The sequence below is a fragment of the Triturus cristatus genome, chromosome 4_2 (genome assembly GCF_964204655.1).
Source record: "Triturus cristatus chromosome 4_2, aTriCri1.1, whole genome shotgun sequence".
In the NCBI taxonomy this organism is placed as follows: domain Eukaryota; kingdom Metazoa; phylum Chordata; class Amphibia; order Caudata; family Salamandridae; genus Triturus; species Triturus cristatus.
In genome coordinates this window covers 115,089,417-115,113,066 of record NC_140586.1, presented here as the reverse complement: position 1 = coordinate 115,113,066, position 23,650 = coordinate 115,089,417, and the positions used below count along the sequence as shown (strand labels likewise).

General features: G+C 41.6%; 2 protein-coding genes across 16 annotated transcripts in view; one reads left to right on the top strand and one right to left on the bottom strand.

Annotated features, from left to right (window-relative positions):
* Window positions 1–23,650, bottom strand: part of LOC146833112 (complement C3-like) — a 1,368,049-nt gene that overhangs the window by 5,698 nt on the left and 1,338,701 nt on the right. The gene's annotated exons all lie outside the window — the stretch shown is intronic.
* Window positions 1–23,650, top strand: part of LOC146833113 (uncharacterized) — a 787,180-nt gene that overhangs the window by 124,401 nt on the left and 639,129 nt on the right. For 11 of the 15 annotated variants that reach the window (XR_014960511.1, XR_014960518.1, XR_014960514.1 and 8 more), the window contains one exon: window positions 20,101–20,294. The exons of the other annotated variants lie outside the window; for them this stretch is intronic. The gene's annotated coding sequence lies outside the window, so the exon portion shown is untranslated. The remainder of the gene's footprint in view (window positions 1–20,100; window positions 20,295–23,650) is intronic. 15 annotated transcript variants of the gene reach the window in all.

The window sequence follows — 23,650 nt, the reverse complement described above, 5'->3', positions numbered from 1 at the left end:
AGAAAGGGCTTCAAGGAAGTTCCTGTGAGAGAGGATTCCTGGCATAAGAGGGAAGCCTGAAGCTGCTCTACCAGTGGGCACTGGGAAGCATCATGGCCTTTAAGGAAGACTCCCATTCATCAATGTCGTCTTCGGTCTTTCCAGGTTTGCTGTCAATGGAGCTTGAGAGCCGTCAAGAAGATCTCTGCAGTAGAATCCACAATCCCCCCGGATGCACCCACATTTGAAAATAGTATCTATGTAAATAGTATCCACAACTGTGAGACCAGGCTAGTCCGAACGACATTACTGAGCTGAACTAAAGCCTCATGGACATGTGGTCAAGAGATCCAGTACTGCCCGGCAGAGGGCCCGAAGAGACTCTGGTGCTGCGTTTTGTTATTTGTTCTTTCCTCATAGGTTGGACTCTGTTTGGTTCCTTTCCAATAAAGTTTGGGAGGGATGCAGTGTCCTGCTGGACACGTTCTAGTGTTCAGGAGTGTGATGTATATACACGTTACACCCACTCATCACAGGCGTCACCTGTCATGTGACCCTGCTGCGCTGAGTGCATATGCCCTGGGCCAGTTTCCAGAACCATGCTATTGTGTGTGCATGCCTTATTCACCAGTATTCGGGCCTAGAGCCCACAACTTTACACCTCAGAGGACAGAACAAAAGACAGCAGTATAAAAGGTACCTAAAGAGAAACTAGCACTTGCAAAGCGAATGGGTCACACTCTAAAATGATGAGCTTTCGACTTTGTTCATGCTTTTTTGCCAATTGCATGCAGGCACATATGTAAGAAACATGTGCAAGCATGGCAGTCAATCTTGGCATATGTTTTCTATTAAAGACAGCCCTTTTAAAAAAGGTCACCAATGCACAGGCATGCGTCGTAATGTGTGTGAGATCATGTCATGTGACAGGCGCCTTTTTAGGTCGCGCCTATGCAGCAAGCATGCGCTGCATAGGAGAGACCTAATGCCATCGGCACAGCTTTGGGAGCAAAAACGTGCACGCGTTGCATTGCTTGCAATGGCAATGCGTACACGTCTGGCGATTTCCTTGCGGGAGCGCGCGGCGCCATATGGTGGCGCCATATGGTTGCACGCTCCCACAAGGGAATCTCGCAGGCCCCCTCCCCTGCACGATTATAGCAAAAGTAAACAAGCATTGGCATAGCCAATAGGTTTCGCTTTTGGGACCTTATAAGTATGTGCACTTTTGCTATAATCACGGCACGTAAAGCACGGATGCCGTGATTATAGCAAAAGTAAAGAAATAGAAGAAAACATCTATTTCTTTACTTTTGCTATAATCGCGGCACCCGCGCTTTACGTGCCGCGATTATAGCAAAAGTAAATATACTTATAAGGTCCCAAAAGCGAGACATATTGGCTATGCCAATGCGTGTTTAAATTTTACTCATCTTACATGGTAGACGGCCATGTTAGACCAGTATAGTTAGGATTAAAAAAATGAAACAAGTTTCCTTGAAGAGCAGCTTGGTAGCGCTTTCCTGTTGTCGGGCCAGATTAAGACAGAAATAACAAATTAATTACAACCAGGGAGTGGCATTTGTGGGGGGAGGAGGCTGGGAATCAAAGACGGGAAATGTAAAAGAAAGTGCGCATTCGTGTCGGTGGAAGAGAAAGGAAACACATACATTTCCATGGAGTGGCTCCATGCAAAGAATCCCCTTAGGTATGCAGTGAAAGGATACAACTCATCCAACCAGAAAATTATAAAAATAAAATGCTTCTGGGCAGGACGAACACAAGTAGAGAGAGAAAAGCAGTTAAATACGTACGGATCAGGGAAATGCGAGTAACAGAGCCTTCCAATCATGAGTTAAGTGGCTAACCCAGAGCCCACAATATATATTGGAAACAATAGCTCTGGTCAGCAGACATCTAGCGCTGCCTGTATCCTCGACCTAAACATTTTTAAGATTACCAAACATTCTCAGAAATAGAGAGGTGTGTGTGTGTGTGTGTGGTGGGGGTAAATGATGAACCTGCTGTTGCTGTCAGGACAAAAGTCCTCTGCATGCCTTTTGATGCTGTGCAGCTCTGGCTTGTACATTTTGTGGACAGACGTGGGTGTTTTCCCCATTGGGTTTGACAATTTTTTTAGACCAGCGGATGTTCTAAGGAACATCTATGTATATGTTCAAATGGCGGGCACATAAGGAAGAAGAAGACACAATTGAGGTCCTATTGTGACCTGACAAATGGTTTATGAGAAAATGTGAATTTTGTTGAAGAATGTGTTGCTGCAAGGATAACATCCATTAACTCAGTGCCAAGTTGAAGCAGCACAGCTGCCTTCCTCCATAGCCATGCATCGTGGTGTAGGTTGCAGCGATACGAACGCAGGAGTCTCTCCCATAGGAGAGACAAGATGACCGTCTGAAGAGTTAGCCGGATCAGCAGACAAATGCTCAAGTTCACAAATTCTGGGCACCACACTATCCTGGCCCAGTTTGGGTCTATTATCTGCTCCCAATCAGTCCTGACTTTCCTCAGAACCTGAGGCAGAAAAAGAAGTGAGGTTAACAAGCACAGGAGACGCATGAACCATAGCAGGCAGAATATATCGTCAGTGCCTTTCATGAATGGAACGCCAATACGCAATACTTTTGACACTGCGAGTTCTTGTTGGTGGAGAGCATATATATGAAGGGCATGACCCACAATTCGAAGATGCTTTGTGCTACTTTGGAGTGAAGATGCAGTTTGTGATCCACCAGGCTACAACTGCTCATCTTTTCCCCTCTGGCTTTCAGTAATGCTGTAAAGTGGCTGGCCACCAGGAAGATCCACTCTTTGTCCAGTCACCTCCTAAGGCATGGGATACAAGACCCTACGACACCCTGATTGCTTCAGTACCACATGGCAGTTGTGTTGTCCATGGGGATCCCCCTGTAGTGAGTCTGGTGCCAGGGCAGGTAGGCCAAGGACCTTGTGAACTTCAAAGTTTTTCTTTGAAGTCTCCCCCACACAACAACTGAGTATAAATACTGGACCCCTGATGCCCCACATCAAAAGAACAACTGAGTGTAAATACTGGACCCCTGAATCCACCAGATCAGGACACTTCTGAACCTGTGACTACTCTTTCAGGAAGAAGAACTGCTATGCGGCTGAAAGGACTGACACTCTGCTGGACTGCTGCTTTGCTGAACTCTTGCCTTTGCTGAGTGGTCCTGCTGCCTACTGTTACCCTCCCTGGTTAAAAAGGACTGGACTTGCATCACCTGAACCAAAAGTGACGTAAAGGGCTTGGTGGCTTCCCTCCTGTTTCCTAAGTCTCAACGACACAAAAGACGTAGAATCCACCCCCCCAATCCAAACCTTGGTCTCATCTGCTTGTGAGTATGTCCTCTCAAGAGGTGCCAGCCCTGTCCTGGACCCTTGGAAGTGGACTTATGGATTTGTTCCAATGGAACCGATGCATCCTCTGCTGCAAGAGCAGAATTGACGCATCATTGCTTTTGTGGGAACTGGACCGACGCATTGCACTCAGAACCACTGCATCGCATCTCTGAACCACCTCTTCGGAACCGACACATCGACTCCAGCCACGCATCGCATCTAAAGTGTGGAGAAATTTGGTACATTGCATTCAGAACCACCACACTTTTAAACTGATGCTATACTCATGGACCCGATGCATCGTCGCAGTTGCATGGAGAAATTATGCGCACCACCTTACCTGCATGGGGTTCAACAACTCATCTCGCTGTTGCGACCAGGATCAAGGTACTTTTGCTCTGGGGACTGCGTATATCTTGTATCCGGCCTGCGCTCCATCGTGGTTGGCCTGAACTCTTGACTTTGTCCCGGCCCAGCGTGGCCAATTAACTCTTTAGGCGCTACTTGCTTCTAAGCACTATACTTTGCATTCAATCTTTAAAAATTCATATCTCAACTTCTCCTGGATGGATTTTTGTAGTTTCGTTCTTCTTTTATTTAAAAAATCATAATCTATTTTATAACCTTGTGTGTAGTATTTTTGTGCTGTTTTTACTGTGTTACTTGTTTGAGTGTTGCACAAATATGCCTGACTGCTCTGTGCCCAACTACAAGAGGGTGAGTACATGATAATTTAGGGTGTGTTGTGACTTACCCTGACTAGGATTGTGGTCTCCACTTAAACAGGGGTGCATACCTCTGCCAACAAGAGACCCAATTGTTAATACTCATTTACAAAAGTAACATGAAGTTATGTCTGCCAGACCAGAACCTTCTGGTCACAGGTGTATATATAGTGTTTGTTGGTGATCACAAAACCCAATAGCCAGAACCAACAACGGAGCTCCATCTTTTTTAAAATATTTTATTTTATACCGATAATGCAGCAATTATGTGGTAAAGTCAATTGAATGAAAAATGGGAATGTGGGAAACTATTTTTTTTAAATGTGCCCAAGATGCTGATTTTAGGAATAGTAGTTGCTTATAAAACTCTGTATGTGCAGTTACCCATGCTATCATGGAATTTAAAGAACATTTTACAAAATGTGTTCTTTCTTGCACACTGGCTTACATTTAGAAGATGGAGATGAATTCATCTGATATTAGCAAGTGTTCAGCTATTCTATATTTCCACACTTCTTCCGATAAAAATAATACTCCACTTGTGTGGCTGTGCATATCGTCCCCTACAGAGCGTGGGGACATCATACACAACATTGAAACATCAAAATCTTTGCCTTGCAAATAGTCCCCATTTTGGCGATGAGGGTAGCTGCAGTATTTTGGGCGAGGCCCTGCCGCAACCAAGGAAATCTAACTAAACCTCGAAATTTCAGAAACGTAGACATCCAGGAATGAAAATGCAAGATAATGTGGATCTCACAACGTTTTCTCAACCAAAACCAATTCCAATACTTCCAATTTGAAGGCAACCTCCTCCAAGGTTGCCTTCAAATTGAAAGTAAAAAGATTCCTCATGAACAAGTTCCTACCTTAAAAGGATCTCGTATCCTCTGCTCTAATGCCTTGGACCTACACCCTAAGTCTTGTGTGTGGTGTTATTCTGCTTTACTAGTCACTTGCTCCCCTCCCAGTTCGTTATGTTCCAGTTTTTATCCTACCCTTTATTATCCCTTTCGATTGTAACCTTGTTTGATATGCATATGTGATTTCTTTAGGTTGATACCCTTTCTGACGATTGTACTGCTACTTTTGCCTTCCTTTCCCTCAAATTGTAAAGGGCTCTGATATCCTTCGGGATCATATTCGTGCTATATAAAACGTTATAAATAAATAAATAAGTACCACTTGGGGCAGCTTAAAAAATGCAAGGTGAATCTTGTAGAGGCTGGATAAAACACCTACAGGTCTTCCTTAGGACCAGACAGAAGTGGTAGGAGAAATGGGAGAAATGTACTGGAGAGCAAAAGAACTGCAAAGAAGAGAAGGGAGGAATAGGGAGGTAAAAAAGGCCTTCTACAGGAGACAGTAAACAAGCTAGAACCCGAAATATTCCCAGTTACTTCTTGATGCTGTGAAAGTAGTTGTGAAGCATTGAGTGAGGTATCTAGCTCGTTTTATAAGGACACTTAAGAGAATAGGAAGGAGTTCCTGCTATGGAGCATGTCAGTGACCTATTTTCTGAGGATGGAGATGAAGAACACTGCATCCTCCTATTGGTTCCATTTCCCAAGTATACTTACTGTCCACCATGCGCCTTACCACTGCTAGCTCTACCTACATCACAATAGCCAGGTCCTACAGGTAGGTGACCACAGGAATTGATGGAGTGATGCTTGTAATCCTCGGTGGATTATGGTGTATATGCCGTACAGAATAAGTTAAATATGAGGGATCACTTTAAAAAAATGTATATTTACATAGTCCTGACAAGTGTTCACAGACCAAGAAGTCTCTCAAACTGGTCCCCAACCTAGCAGGAAAGCATCTACCACGACCATGTTTTGGTGCAAATGTGGCCAGAAGTTCTCCTAAAATGAGGCTTTCTGCTGATTTCAACCCTGGAAGTTCTACACACAACCCCAGGGAGACTGGAAAAATGTTGCAGAGCTCACTCCAACCCAAGCTTCCCTGCAGTCCTTAGATCTTTGGTTTGAGGAGCCAAAACTATGCCTAATGCAACAAATTCCAAAAGGGGAAGAAAGATAGCTGGATCCAGGTTGAAAAAAGTTATTTCTGTAACTCACTCAGTAGGGTGGAAGCCTTTACATTTGGAAAAACATCCAAAACAGTGCCTATAAGCTGCTTGGTAAAGTGAGAACATTTTGGCAATCAGAAAACCCAGCCTTTGGGGAATGCATACAGCAATTGTAGATATGCAGCTAATTTTGAGGGGCTATCTGCATGTATGAGATAATCGTCCAAGTAAAGGACGATAAGGACCTGACGGCCCAAGTGTGCTGCTACTATGGATGTAACTTAGATGAAACACTCAGCTCTGATGTTTATGGCTGCAGGAATGGCTGTCATTTGGAAATGCTTTCTAAGTTCAAAGCACAGGAAATGACAGTGGCAGAATGTGAAAAGTGGTCACTTGGATGTCAAGAGCGATTACCTAATGTGGACGTTCCCAGTCTTGAAATGTCTCTAAAAGGATAACTAATGTAAACATGTCCGTGTTGATCAACTTGTTAAAGACCTTGAGGTGCAAGATAGGGCAAAAACCTCCAATTCTGCCCTTCAAATATGTGGTGGAGCGCCCTTTGCGGCACATCTTGAGTGAAAGAAGTTCTATAGCATCATTTGCTGAAGCCTTCACATCTTGTCAAAAGGGTGTTCAGATAGCAAAGAGAGGTCCACGGAACATGAACAAAAAAGTGACTTCATCTAGCAAAGTCAGATGCAAAACTGGTGTGGGCAAACGTGATGGCTGCCTCTTGACGTCAAGAGCGTGAATCATCTTGGAGATGGCGTGACTTCCTACTCAGCCGACACTGATAACTGCTGAGACTCAAGCCTATCGGGGTGAGCTCTGAGGCAGATCTTTTGTGGATCCAGCAAAGGTTTGCTGCCCACAAACTGTTAACCTTCAGGTTACACTTATACATCTGCCCCTCCTCTGCAATGGTGAAATCCATTTCCCACCCCTAAAACACTAGCACCACAGATGGTTCAGCCTACAGGACCAGCCCCGCACAGGGACTCTTATATCTTACGAAGGGTAAAGGTACTCCCGAGAGCAGCTCCAGATGTCAGTGATGTACCGGCGTATATAGCTCAGTTATGGAACCGTCAACCACTGCTTCCTGAGGAGCAAGAGCGGGGTGCTGTTCTTCTTCCAGAGTTTCCTTAATCTGCATGAATCTATCTATGTAAGTAATCTGTTCTGCATCAATTGCAGTGGTGATTTAAATTGAAATGTGTACCTCTTTAAAGCAGCAGCGAATCATTAATTATATGATATGTAAAAGTGTGAGGCTGGGGTAGGTTCTGCTGCAATATGCAGTTAGTATGAAATGTGCCCTCTTCCTCCATTCATTCACATTACTTTCCTGCTTGGCCACTGCATCACACACAGTCTCAAAATAGGGTGAAAATAAATGGTCTAGGATTGGTAAACATCTATGAGACACCTTTGCAGTGGTAGAGCCTGCAGATTAAAGAGGTATTTATTAGTTAAGTTTGCCATAGCAGACACTAAGCTCTACTCTAGGCTATTCATCTCCAGTTTAGTGCAACTAAAACTCACTTTAGCTTCTGCAAATATTGTGGTACATCCGATCATGCGTTGCTTTAAAATTTTGCTTTGAATCAGTGCAGGTGACCTTTCACCCCTTGTTGATTGTGGAGTACAACCCATGAACACCTGAGTGTAGAGCGCTTTGTGGCTTTCATGCGACGGGAAAAGGTAATTTCATACTACAGGTGTCATGTAGGCAGTAGCTGGTCAATACTGCGTCAGCTGTGGTTGCGATACTTTGGAGATCGTACTGTGGTACAACCAAAGGGCCTTATTTATGACAAGTGTTGCATCACTGCGACAAGGCAGCGATGCAACACTTCTCAGTGCGCCCTCCTTGCAACACTATAGATGCATCATATTTACTGTATGACACATCATGTTGCAAGGAATGACGGATAAATCAGTATTACTGATGTATCAGTTGGGGCAACACTAACGCATTGCTGGAGTTGTCAGAAGTGTGACGCAACTCCAGCAATGTTCCTTAAGGGCCTCCGTCAGTCTTATGCCTGCCATGAGGCAGGCGTAAGGTTTCACGTAATGTACGTCCTAGAAGTGGCGCACTGAAATCTTATAGATTTCAATGCGCCACTTCTACAAGGCTTTGATGCGGGAGAATGCCCACCCTGCATACATTATACCTGACGCATGTATAATGTAGCAAAGGAGTAAACAAAGTGACGCATCTGCCTAGATGAGTCACTTTGCAAATAGGGCGCAACGTGGCGCATTTTTTACACCGCCGATGAGGCAAAAAAAGTGATGTACCGGCGACGCAAAAGTGTCGCTAGGGCCCATAAATAAGCCCCAATTCTTTTAAATATTGGTGCAAACGACATCATTTGTCTACTTATGAATGGAAGGCTAGACCTGACTTTTCTCTAATCCCTCTGTCTTCTTGAAATATTTTTGCATCAACAAGACCTACTTTTAAATCATTAGACTCCATCTCCTTTGAATCCTTTTTAAAAATAAATATGTTTCCAAAAACGCAAGCCATATTGAACTTTACGTTTCAGCATCTCCCTTCATTCCTCCATGATTGTAAAACAAGTCATTAGGAAATATAAAAATACTGCAACTTTTCTTCAGTCATGATCAGACTTTGTTTTCCGATTGTGAAATATAAAGTAAGAAAATGACTTTTACTTACATTTTATAGAGCACCCACCATCCATAGCGGATGTCTTTAGTACTCATTCGCACACACTCATCTGCCTATCCATTTATCAATTTACTAAGTGACTCTTATTCTCTCTTTGGATCCAGCACGCTACTATTAGTAATGCTATTTTGGGAGTTTTATTCATTTTCAAGTTGTCACTCTGTACATTTTGACAAAAATGTTTTATGTTCTTTTAGAGGTTAGATTTCTTTTGAGGGGTCGTGGTGTGGTTATTTTTAATTGATATTTTCAGCATAGCTCCGCAATTTTTCTCTGCTGCAGCAATCCTTAGCATAGATCTGTTTGTGAAGAATCAGTCTAACACATTGTTGTAATTTCCTTCCTTAATTGGTTCCTTCCACCCGCCCTTCTACCCAGTAGGATATTCCTAGAATGCTGTGAACGTTCTATGCTGCACTCTCGGGGACCCAACGGTTTTCTGCCACTGGGTTATGGATGTCGTTGTTATCACCCATGTTAATAAAGAGTCTGGAGATATATTGACTAAGGGTGATTATTTCACTGGCGACGAGGATGGGAGGAGGACAACTCCACGACATTCCCTCCAAACCTTGTCCAGAGAAGATGAAGAACGTGAAATAATTATTGGAGTGAGGAAACGGTGAGAAAAGCTTCTCTTTGAAGCAAGTGAGAAGAAGCTCTGAGATTACTTAGGACACATGGAGTAAGTGGACTCATCTAGCTAAGTTTTGACACCTATCAAAGGAAAAGGTTAATACGACAAATGTAAATTGACTCATCGTGAAAGTTGAATGCTGGTTGCCGTTTCGCAACTTGATGAGTTTACCGTGTGAAATCGCTATTGTGTCCTTGCAAGCCATTATATAGTGGGAGAAAGATCGAATGTTACATGCCGTGCCATCAGCGATTGTGGAAGATTAGTGGCAGGAGAAACTCACAGTTTCGAAGTCTTGAACTGTGAGGTGAAGCCGCTATCGCAGGATTATCTGAAGTATGCACACTGCACCGTCGAGCGTCTGTGGCGCATGAAGGAAACGTGTTATACCGGCGCATCAGCTTTTCCAGATCGGAGCTGAAGCGGAACGACGCTACACCCATAAAGAGGAAGTACATGGAAACAACTAGAAAGATCACCTCAGCGTGAAGGAGTCCAGTCACACAGCCTGGAGACTGGAACGCAGCAGCGTGAAATCGCCTCAGGTGAAAAATTCCCGTCCTCAGTCATTCGTCACCAGCTGGAACGCAGCGCGGAAGCCTAGTCACACAGGAATTTTGTCAGTGAGTGATTTTACAACTGAAATGCAGTGATTTATTGACAGTTGTGTGAAATTCTCACAGGTAGTGGGAGGACTTGGACTAACGCCGGTGGGGGGATTCATTCGAGGAGGCTTCGGCATGGAATGAATTGATGTGACTGACAGTAGCATCTTCTTTTCAAACTGTAGCATGTGTAAAATTTAGAAGTTTATGTCCAGTGTTAAGTGATCTGTGCATGTACATACTTAGCAAGCACAATCTTGGCGGTAAAGTGTAATTTAATAAGTGTATAGTTATTGAGGATAGCACAATCTTATCTCTCTTTACATTAATTCATTTGTGAAGCATATCTCAAGTGTTCATATCCTACTTTATAAAGAGTATATTATTCTCCTTATCAGAATGGCTGCGGCTAGCATGAGTCAACCCACACCTTTCCTTTGAGAGGCAGGGGAACCTGTTGTGCCATGGAAGGATTAGAGGAAGGGGTTTGAAACTTATCTTATAGCCATAGGTGCCAGCGGCTTCTCAGCTATATGGAGGCAACACATACTCCTAATTAATTTAGGTACGGAAGGTAGGAAAGCTTTTGACAATCTTCCTGATTTAGAGGAAGAAGAGGTTGGACTTGAGGAAAGAGATCTTTATGATTACAGAATCAGAAAGTTAGAATTACAATTTGCAGACAAAATAAATGTTGTTTTAGAGAGACATACGTTTTTTGGAAGGGTACAAGGAAAAATTAGAAAGTCGGAAATTATATAGCCAGCCTAAGAGGTTTAGCAAATACCTGTGAATGTAATGAATTGACAGAGTCATTGATTCGGGATCAATTGGTGCATTGCACCAACAACAAGAAAATACAGGAGAAATTGTTAGTTGGTAATCCAGATTTGAAAAATGCAGTTGACTACGCCAAGAATGTGGAGCATACTGCAGAATGCATTAAGGAAATTAATGTGAATGGTGAAGGAAATGTTAATGCAGTTAGTGAAGATTTCAAAAGTGTGTGTGCCACCAAGAGTGTAAGGAAAAAAGAAATGTGGAAGGATTTGAACAAAGATAGAGAAAGTGCAGAAAACAGACTTAAATGTTTCCGTTGTGGTAGTACAGGGCATCTGGCTAATAATGTGCATTGCCTTGCTAGCACAGCCACGTGTAGGAATTGTAACCGCAAAGGACATTTCGCGCAGGCTTGCAAGGATATGTCGAACAGAACTGTAAATATTGTGAGCACCAATGAGGAATTTGGAAACATGCATGTATTACAAATAGGCGTGAAGGAAGATGGCAATGAAGATAAAATTGATTTACCCAAATGCGAAATTGGGTTGGATGGTCATAAAGTAGAAGTATTTCCAGATTCTTGCTCACCATTCACGTTTATTAACAGAGAAACTCTCTATGACAAATTTAATGTAGGAGAGTTGTCTTTAAATAAACCTGATGTCCGCCCAGTAGGGTACAACAAAGATCCTATTCCTTTAGAAGGTGTAGTTACCATGAGAATCACATTCAAGGATAGGAGCACAGCAGGAAAAGTGTATGTAGCGAGTAATGGACCTAACATCGTAGGATGGGCAGACCAGAAAGATTGGGGAATAAAACTAGATCCCACAGCCGAAATACCCGTCATACTAATAGAAAGAACAGTATGTGCTTTGGAACTTGTACACGAATTCCCAGAAGTTTTCACAGACAAGCTTCGTTGATTGAGAAATTATCAACATAAAATTAAATTGAAAGAAAATGCCAAACCTGTAGCACATAAATGCAGGAATATACCTTCAATAATGAAGGAACCGCTGAAATAGGAATTGGACAAATTGCTGAATCAAGGAGTGATTGAACCTGTAGAATGTGCAGAATGGGTTGCTCCCATAGTTATCACGTCCAAAGCTAATACAAAGAACATCAGGTTATGCATCGGGTGACCCAGCAAATGCTCAGACCTTAAGAATGATGAAAGTGGATTTTGGGAGGTAAGAAATTAATTGTATGTTTGTGATGAAAATCTCTACAGAGGGAGCAAACTAGTACCTCCAGAAAGCTTAAGAGAGAAGATTGTCATTTTGGCACACAAAGGTCATCTAGGATGTAGCCTCACCAAGAGTAAAATCCGTCTTCACTATTGGTCGCCTAGTATGGACACCATGATTGAGCGGAAAATAAGACAATGTTCACAATGTGCAATGAGTGATGAAAGTAAACAAGTAAGCAATTGTCCCATTAGGGCGGTGGAGGTACCTTCCTCTCCATGGAATAAATTAGCTATGGACATCATTGGTCCTGTGAATATGAAGGGGTTAAGTGGTAGATTCATACTAACTTTAGTGGACTATCATTCCAAATGGGTAATTACCAAAACAGTAAACTATGTAACAACTAGCACATCATTTTGTTCTTGTAAGAAGTATTCCGCAATGAAGGAGTACCTCAGACTATAGTTACGGACAATGGTGTTCAATTTGTATCTACACTCATGAAAGACTTCTTAAATGAATTCTCTGTAACTCATCTACAAACTGCATTATATTGCCCGAGAGCTGATGGTCTTGTTGAATGGATAAATCGCATGATTAATGATTGCATCCAACTCAATGTAAGTAATGGCACCAATGTTCAGGAAGCTTTAGAAGAGATGTTATGGTTTTCACTTGTGACCCCTCATTCTGTTACTGGTGTCTCACCATTCAAGTCCTCAAAGGGGAGGGAACCAGGAACAAAACTAAGTCCTATGTGGCTTGTGGGCAACAAGATGGAAGCGGTTGATCGGGGAAAAATTATGGGGAGAGTACATTATCACCAAAAGAAATATGTTGACAGGTACAATTGTAAATTACAATATATATGCCAACGTGCACTCAAGTTCAAACTTTTTTTCTGGATATTAGTTCATTCTGTGCTCTAAACACCAAGACGATCGTCCAAGGCGTCACATAGATAAATATGAGCGAAAGTGCATGAAGAGAAAATCTCTCCTGCTGGTGTGAGCACTGTTAACACAGCGAACGAGTTGCTAACACTCAGTTGAGCCAATATTAAAGTTCAGTTATGGACGCTCATGAGCGAGTATTCAATATTTCAAAACTTTTTATTGCATTAATTCCATGCAAGTATGATTCATTTGGAATCAAATAGTGTGAAACAATCGTAGATCATCTCAAAATGACATTAATTCATCCGAACCCAATGCATTTCGGGTCAAATCCAGACCCTTCGTCAGGGGTCATTCATCCATACTAAAGATAAACAAAAGAGGCAATTTACCAAGCGGTCCTCATAATTTCTTACATCATGGTATATGACTATACTTGCTACACATCATTATCAGCGTTAATGCGTGCATAGAAATACAAACATGCCTCCTATGAATGTTTGGTGAGAAAACGCGATAGCGTGATATGGCCTTACAACTCGGTGAACAAAACGTGACTAATAAAGATAGCGTTGTTAAAAAACACGTGAAAATCACGAAGAGCAGTGACTACGGTATTAAAAATTTTTCAGAATGTATAAGATTAGTTGCACGATGTGAAGAGAGTGATTGTTACTAGGGCTCAAACGTCCTAAACACTGTGCAATTCGTGATCAAACTACCAACTCGCCAAGTGCAGTGAAGTTACGCGCCAAGATTTAAAAAAAAACAGGATTAAAAATACGCCAAGATTTTAAAGAGCACGCGGCGAACTCACCAAGTGTAGTAATTGTGCATGGCTTCTCAGCCAGGGACGTTTACGTAACGTGAACAACGTGACTATTTAAAGATCCCATAACCATGAAAATAGAAAGCGGATCACCGTACTTTATGTTAAACATAAAAAGCATAAATGAATAAAAACGCTGTGATAATCCTATCAGAAAAACATAATCTGACAGCCTAAAAATAATGAAGATGCTAATAATAAACATCAGTGGTTAACCATTCATCATGAAAAGACATGTAGCGAGGTGTTAATCAAATGTATGTCACATACAAGTTCTATTTACAAAAAACAACTATATTCAATCCTGTCATTTAATCCCAATGGTTGGAGAGATTGCAATTTTTTAGTCCAAAAGAATTCAGAACGTGCTAATGATTTAGCAGGATCACGATCTCCTGTGGGTTTTTGCGCTTCTAAAATAGTGAAACGCAGTTGCGCTATGTTGTGCCTTGCTTCTTTCCAATGTAGTGCTACTGATGATTTCTCATTCATCAAACGAATGTTACTCTTGTGTTCTCCTATTCGCGTTTTCACTTTTCTTTCAGTTCGACCTACATAGATCTTATCGCAAGGACATTTCAAAGCATAAATCACGTTCATGGTATCACAAGTGCTTGAGTGCTGTAGATTGATTTTTTACCCTTTAGTTGGATGATAGAAAAGGGCACCTGTCATTACATTGTTACAGTGTATGCAATTCATGCATTTTTGCATGCCTTTGTATGTTCTTTTAGGATCCGTTGATTGTTTTGACAAGATTTCTTTGAGATTCTTAGATCGTTGCATAGCAAAAATCGGACGCTGCGGAAAGAGATGATTGAGATCTGGTTCAGTTTGTATGATATCCCAATGTTTTATGATGGTTGATTTGATCAATGACGATTGTGTTGAATGTTTTAAAACACAAACTGGACGATTGGTCTGTGGTTTCTCAGTGGATTTTAATAAATCAGTACGACCAACGGTTTCCAGTCTTTGACAAGTTTGCTCGAGAATGTGATCTGGATATCCTCTTGCTCGAAATCTGTTGGAGAATTTATGAATGATATCTGTGGTATCTTGGGGATCAGAAGTTATTCTCTTGAGTCGAATGAATTGAGAATATGGCAAGTGCTTTTTGAGCGCAAATTGGTGAAAGCTGTTGAAATGCAAACTATTGTTTCTGTCTGTGGCTTTGATGAATACGTTAGTTTTGATGTGCCCTTCGTGAATTTGAATCAATACGTCTAAGAAATTAATTTGAGATTTGTTGATCGAATAAGTGAATTTAATACAATCATGAATATGATTTAGATCACCAATGTTGTGTTCCAGAAGATTAGGGTCGCCTTTCCAAATTATCAATATGTCATCAATGTACCGCTTATATAAGATCAGATGTTGAGATCATGTTTCATTGTTCAAAATGTAATCCTGTTCAAGTTTAGACATAAAGATATTGGCGTACGAGGGTGCCCCCGTAAAGCCCATAGATGTGCCATTGTTCTGGGCATAAAATATGCCTTTCCATTCAAAATAACTGTGGAATAATGCGAAATGAAGCAATTCTAAAAGAAACACTCTTTCAGCCTTAATATTGCTGTGGTGTAATAATGCCCATTCAATGGCGTCTAGACCATCACTGTGTGGTATGGAAGTATACAGAGCGGTAACATCCACGGTGCATAAGTACCATTCATTGATGTGTTCAATATTCAGGTTTTGAAGAGTGTTCAAAAGATCAGTTGTGTCTTTGAGATACGATTCTTGATGTTGCACGATTGGCTGTAAAAAATAATCCAAGAATTTACCAATGGGTTCAGAGAGTGAACCACATGCTGACACTATAGGTCAAAAAGGTGGTTTTGTCAAACTTTTGTGTATTTTTGGCAGCATATAAAGTTTGGGACGTCTAGGATACATAGTGTATAGGAATTTCTTGGTCTTATGATTAATCCAGCCCATCTCTGATGCCTGTGTAAGAATTTGATTGAGAAGGCCTTGGTAACTCAAAGTAGGATCATGGTCAAGTCTGGTATATGTATCACTATCAGTGATATGTTCCATTACGCTTTGTTCATAAAAATCTGTATCAAGGACCACAAGAGCCCCTCCTTTGTCAGCTTTATAAAACGTCAGCGCTTGATTGTTGCATAGTTGTTTGAGAGTGCTCCATTCTTTATTGCTGAAATTCTGTTTGATTTTCTTGCCAAAATTGATTTTGTTCATGTCTGCTTTAACCTATCTTTCAAAAGTGTCAATAGATTTGTGTGAAATCGGGGAGCAGAAGGAACTTTTGGGTTTGAATTCTTTTAATGAACTATCTTCCATTGAGGGTGTGGGAGATTCAATGGTGCTAAAGAAATATTTCAATTTCAACGTTCTGACGAATTTGAAAAAAGCAATTTCACTCTCTGCGATGTTGCTTTGGTACGTGGGTACATATGATGTGCCTTTGTTCAAGACTGCAATTTGTGCTTTTGTTAAGTCAACTTTTGAGATATTGAATACTAGGTTGCTCTCGTCTTGCTTCGGAGAGGTCTCTTTTCTGTTTCGTACATTGGCGCTTTTTCTTTTGCTTCTCCTTGTTTTTGTGTAGATTTTTCTGGTTGATGATTGGCTGCTGGACTGGTGGCTAAACAAGACGTCTTCTTGCTGTGTGTACTGCCTGATGTGCTGGGTTGAGTATCAGTTTGAATTTCAGATCTGTGTACAGGTGGTCTATTCTGAGCCAAATCTGAATCGGAAGCAACACTCTCTTCAGAAGACCCTGCTTTTTGTTGTGGTCTTTGCCATCTGCCTTGGTTGTACACTTCAGCCCAGGTGTAGACCTCGTCCAGTTTATAATCAATCGTGTCGCAACGAAACTTTCTTATTTTTCTTTCATGTATTTCTTTGGCATACCGGTCTAATTTTTCATTTAGATCTTGTAAAAGTTCATCAAAAGAATTCAAACCCAAAAGTTCCTTCTGCTCCCCGATTTCACACAAATCTATTGACACTTTTGAAAGATTGGTTAAAGCAGACATGAACAAAATCAATTTTGGCAAGAAAATCAAACAGAATTTCAGCAATAAAGAATGGAGCACTCTCAAACAACAATCCAACAATCAAGCGCTGACGTTTTCTAAAGCTGACAAAGGAGGGGCTCTTGTGGTCCTTGATACAGATTTTTATGAACAAAGCGTAATGGAACATATCACTGATAGTGATACATATACCAGACTTCACCATGATCCTACTTTGAGTTACCAAGGCCTTCTCAATCAAATTCTTACACAGGCATCAGAGATGGGCTGGATTAATCATAAGACCAAGAAATTCCTATACACTATGTATCCTAGACGTCCAAAACTTTATATGCTGCCAAAAATACACAAAAGTTTGACAAAACCACCTTTTCGACCTATAGTGTCAGCATGTGGTTCACTCTCTGAACCCATTGGTAAATACTTGGATTATTTTTTACAGCCAATCGTGCAACATCAAGAATCGTATCTCAAAGACACAACTGATCTTTTGAACACTCTTCAAAACCTGAATATTGAACACATCAATGAATGGTACTTATGCACCGTGGATGTTACCGCTCTGTATACTTCCATACCACACAGTGATGGTCTAGACGCCATTGAATGGGCATTATTACAGCACAGCAACATTAAGGCTGAAAGAGTGTCTTTTAGAATTGCTTCATTTCGCATTATTCCACAGTTATTTTGAATGGAAAGGCATATTTTATGCCCAGAACAATGGCACATCTATGGGCTTTACGGGGGCACCCTCGTACGCCAATATCTTTATGTCTAAACTTGAACAGGATTACATTTTGAACAATGAAACATGGTCTCAACATCTGATCTTATATAAGCGGTACATTGATGACATATTGATAATTTGGAAAGGCGACCCTAATCTTCTGGAACACAACATTGGTTATCTAAATCATATTCATGATCGTATTAAATTCACTTATTCGATCAACAAATCTCAAATTAATTTCTTAGACGTATTGATTCAAATTCACGAAGGGCACATCAAAACTAACGTAGTCATCAAAGCCACAGACAGAAACAATAGTTTGCATTTCAACAGCTTTCACCAATTTGCGCTCAAAAAGCACTTGCCATATTCTCAATTCATTCGACTCAAGAGAATAACTTCTGATCCCCAAGATACCACAGATATCATTCATAAATTCTCCAACAGATTTCGAGCAAGAGGATATCCAGATCACATTCTCGAGCAAACTTGTCAAAGACTGGAAACCGTTGGTCGTACTGATTTATTAAAATCCACTGAGAAACCACAGACCAATCGTCCAGTTTGTGTTTTAAAACATTCAACACAATCGTCATTGATCAAATCAACCATCATAAAACATTGGGATATCATACAAACTGAACCAGATCTCAATCATCTCTTTCCGCAGCGTCCGATTTTTGCTATGCAACGATCTAAGAATCTCAAAGAAATCTTGTCAAAACAATCAACGGATCCTAAAAGAACATACAAAGGCATGCAAAAATGCATGAATTGCATACACTGTAACAATGTAATGACAGGTGCCCTTTTCTATCATCCAACTAAAGGGTATAAAATCAATCTACAGCACTCAAGCACTTGTGATACCATGAACGTGATTTACGCTTTGAAATGTCCTTGCGATAAGATCTATGTAGGTCAAACTGAAAGAAAAGTGAAAACGCGAATAGGAGAACACAAGAGTAACATTCGTTTGATGAATGAGAAATCATCAGTAGCACTACATTGGAAAGAAGCAAGGCACAATATAGCGCAACTGTGTTTCACTATTTTAGAAGCGCAAAAACCCACAGGAGATCGTGATCCTGCTAAATCATTAGCACGTTCTGAATTCTTTTGGACTAAAAAATTGCAATCTCTCCAACCATTGGGATTAAATGACAGGATTGAATATAGTTGTTTTTTGTAAATAGAACTTGTATGTGACATACATTTGATTAACACCTCGCTACATGTCTTTTCATGATGAATGGCTAACCACTGATGTTTATTATTAGCATCTTCATTATTTTTAGGCTGTCAGATTATGTTTTTCTGATAGGATTATCACAGCGTTTTTATTCATTTATGCTTTCTATGTTTAACATAAAGTACGGTGATCCGCTTTCTATTTTCATGGTTATGGGATCTTTAAATAGTCACATTGTTCACGTTACGTAAACGTCCCTGGCTGAGAAGCCATGCACAATTACTACACTTGGTGAGTTCGCTGCGCGCTCTTTAAAATCTTGGCGTATTTTTAATCCTGTTTTTTTTTAATCTTGGCGCGTAACTTCACTGCACTTGGCGAGTTGGTAGTTTGATCACGAATTGCACAGTGTTTAGGACGTTTGAGCCCTAGTAACAATCACTCTCTTCACATCGTGCAACTAATCTTATACACTCTGAAATTTTTTTAATACCGTAGTCACTGCTCTTCGTGATTTTCACGTGTTTTTTAACAACGCTATCTTTATTAGTCACGTTTTGTTCACCGAGTTGTAAGGCCATATCACGCTATCGCGTTTTCTCACCAAACATTCATAGGAGGCATGTTTGTATTTCTATGCACACATTAACGCTGATAATGATGTGTAGCAAGTATAGTCATATACCATGATGTAAGAAATTATGAGGACCGCTTGGTAAATTGCCTCTTTTGTTTATCTTTAGTATGGATGAATGACCCCTGACGAAGGGTCTGGATTTGACCCGAAATGCATTGGGTTCGGATGAATTAATGTCATTTTGAGATGATCTACGATTGTTTCACACTATGTGATTCCAAATGAATCATACTTGCATGGAATTAATGCAATAAAAAGTTTTGAAATATTGAATACTCGCTCATGAGCGTCCATAACTGAACTTTAATATTGGCTCAACTGAGTGTTAGCAACTCGTTTGCTGTGTTAACAGTGCTCACACCAGCAGGAGAGATTTTCTCTTCATGCACTTTCGCTCACAATTGTAAATTACAACTACCTATAAAATGTTGGAAGGAAGGAGATACAGTAAGAGTGAAATTACCTAGAGCTGTACATTCAGGTTGTTCTAAGTTTTCTGACAAAAAAGTTATATGCAAAGTTTTCAAGAATGTTGTGTTACTTGATGATTGTCAATCATGGAGCACTGACAGAATTGACAGAGACAACAGCGTGAGTACCACTACCATCTCTGACATCTTTAAGAATAACACCTTGACCAACAATAGTGCTCCACAATTGAGAAAGTCCACAAGAAATACTCAATGTAAGCCACTATGGCACAATGACTATGATATGCATTAATGTTAATTTACCTCTTTGTTTTCATCCCTAGGGAAAGAGATGTGTTGTAATTTCCTTCCTTAATTGGTTCCTTCCACCTGCCCTTCTACACAGTAGGATATTCCTAGAACGCTGTGAACGCTCTATGCTGCACTCTCGGGGACCCAACGGTTTTCTGTCACTGGGTTACGGATGTCGTTGTCATCACCCATGTTAATAAAGAGTCTGGAGATATATCAACTAAGGGTAATTATTTCACACATCTACTATGTAACATTCACCTAAGTGGACCAGACCTTTTGGCTTTGCTAATGCTTACTGAGAATGTGGGGACATAGCAGGTAAGAGAAAATGCAGTGAGGTTGAGAAGAAAGGAGTTGCAACAGTCAACCTTTTTTTAAGAATGAAGGATTATGCAAGGAGTCATCCAGAGTCAAAGAGAAGGGCCGATACTCCTTATATTTAAAGGTCTTAATATGGAGACACAAGCGAGAATAAATTAGTGAGCAGGAAGAGTTGGGGACAAATACAAGTAGAGAAGGAAAAGGTCTTCTGACGGATATCTTTACTGGCAGATTCCTCACCTTTTCAATATCCAAAGAACTTGACTAGATCCGAAAACTTTTCTTTAAAAGCTCTCCCACACCACTAGGAAGCACCAGCTCCAAGTCGGGCTCGCACGCGAAACCGCGTGACATCACTGGAGCCATAAAGCACACCCCCATCTGCATGCACACATCAGATTCCTTTTTTCTGCCCATTCACACATTCCAGACGAATTCTCCCCAGGAAAAAGGGAATTGTTATTTGATGATTTCCATCTCCTTGTATCGTATTTAGATGCTGTTCTTGTCGAAGTGTCTTAGCCGAACGGATCTGGGTTCAAACAATGCAGAGATTGCAAGGGTCAAATGTCTATCACAGACTCTCACAGTCTGCCTCTGGTGCCTGGGTTCTGACCATGACATTGACAAGCGTGGATCATGTCAGAAGGTGCATCCCAAGGCAGTTAAAGAAAGGAAGGCCAGGATCTTTATGGCCATAGCTCAAGACAAAAAGCGGAGTCATAAGAAGTTGCTCCCTTGATCAAGATCACCATCTCCTCCATCTGTTAAATGTATTCGGAGAAAACACAAGAAGAAGAGAAGACATGGACCCACTGCAACAAACTTGAAAAAGTAGGTTGCCATCTCCTACACAATCGACTTCTCATCCAGAATCAGATGTTGAACTTCCACCACAAGAAGAAAATAGACCGGTGCTAACTCCAACTGACCTGGTGCCTGCTGCTCCATCGGGCACAACGCAAGCTTCAGATTTGATTCTTCCTGTGGCAATATCTCCAAGGCCCCAGTCAGGAGCTCAATACCCCAAATTCCTAGCTCCAGGAACGGATCCATCAGCCTTCCTGAACTCTATATTCAGTAAGTTAAATAGGGCCATGATCTCTATTGTTTCACCTGTTGGCCATATGAGTCCACCGTCCTGTAACATAGAAAGAACGTCGACGTTGTTTCATCCAACGCCATTCAGCCCTAATTCCACAGGTCTCTTGAGCGAATCCACTCCCGGCACCAGCATTTACAAGGTCAGCGCTGAGGATGACATAAACATTCTCTTGCAGTGCCCAGCCTGACTTTTTTGGTGTCGGAATTCAAAATCTCATCGGCACCACAATCAATGCCATTGGCACTCCAGGACACTCCACCGAATCCACTTCCATTGGTGCCAGAAGACACATGACCTATGTCCCCTCCACATCAACATTTCTCACTACCATCGAAGGAGGGCTTTACTATGGGGCCTTACAGATCGAGAATGGAGGTGCAGAGACGTTTAGAGGAAGAATGTTTCAACGAGGGCAAGACTGATCCTCAAGATGATTAATATGGCAACGATCAAGATGAGAACCAGTCAAATGTGGATTCTAAATATGAGGGACTGAAACATCTGACCTGGATACCTCCCTAGAATGGGAACTATTTCCCCGCAGGCATTCCTCCTCAAGAAGTCACCTTCTACCATACCGTGATAATGAAAGTTGCGGATATGTTGATATTAAATCTGTCAACAACAGAAATAAATCCAAAACTCCTAACAGACAGGGCTGGATAGGCCATAGCGAGAAGTTCCCCAGTGGGCTGCCAGGGTTGGGGACAGTTTTGGACCCCTTAGGGGGCGTTTTTGTTACTGGGTGCCAGTTTTGCAGCACACCTCCCCACCCCGCCGCCGGTCCGACTCAATTGCCAGAGCGGGTTTGCTTTCCCAGTCCGGCCCTGCTAACAGAGGTCCTTCAATCCTCCAGTGTTACATCTGAGCCTCTTCTCCCATTCAATGAGGTGCTCGCTGGACCTATTTTGGCGATTTGGAAGAAACCAACCATCTCTACAGCAATTTCTAGATTAGTCACTAGAATGTATAAACCGGTGCCGGGAAATCCTACTTCTCTTTCAGCCCACCTGTCTCCCAAAGGTTTAGTGGTTCAGAGCTCATGCTCATTCAAGATGACCTGGTGGCAAATCTCCCACACCCTAGTGGATAGAGAATCAGGGAAGATGGAACACTTTGTAAAGCAATTGTTCTCGGAAGACAGAATGGCATTACAGTCTCTCAACACCACTTGCTTGCCAAGATGATATGTTCATGCTTTGCTAGATTCTGCCCAAGTCATCACACCCAACTTCCTGGAAGATCTTAATACACACTTTTCTGAATTGAAAGCCGACAGGGAAGCTGCAGAAAAGCAAGTAATCCAATCAGGCCTGGACACAGCCAATTTAGTAGTGAGGGCTATTGGCATGTCAATATTCCTTTGTCGCCATGCTTGGCTCAGGAACTCTCGATTCTTACAGGATGTCCAATTTGATTTAATGTACCTTTCTTTTGCTAGTTCACGGTTGTTTGGAGTCCAGGCTGACTCTTCCCTCAAACGATTCAAGGGCAGTGGGCAGCAAAGCAACTGCTAGATCCTTAGATCTTCAAAGTCAAATGAAAGACTACATGCAGTATAGGATTATTTTTAGGTTTTAGCCACGGATATTCCTTTCGAGGCAGACAGCAATGAAACTTGCAACAACTACAGCAGCAACAATCTAACCTGCTCTACAGGCAACACAGAGGGCAAGGTTAAGGGAAGCAGCTAGTCCTACCACTTACTCCCCCATCCTCCTCCTCTTTCTCTCCAGGCACACAGAGAAGCAGCCCAAGTTCCACTCTCCAAGAGCATACCCTACCAGTTGGAGAACATGTGTCCTCCTTTCAACAAACATGGAAGTCTATCACTTCAGACCTTTGGGTCTTACAAATTGTAGAAAGTGGGTCTTACAAATTGTAGAAAGTGGGTATACTCTACCCTTCCAACATCTGCCCCCTTCCATACCTATCCGTTTTGAATCTCTCCCACTAAACCATTTGAACGTCCTCCAAAAGGAAGTCCAATCCATCCTACTCAAGGGTGCAGTGGAATTGGTTCCAGTGCAGAAAAAGGGACAGGGATGCTAATCCAGGCATTTCTTGATTCCCCAAAAGGACGACTGTCTACGACTGATCCTAGACCTCAGGATTTTGTACTCGTTCCTCAAAAAAGGAAACAATTTAAATGC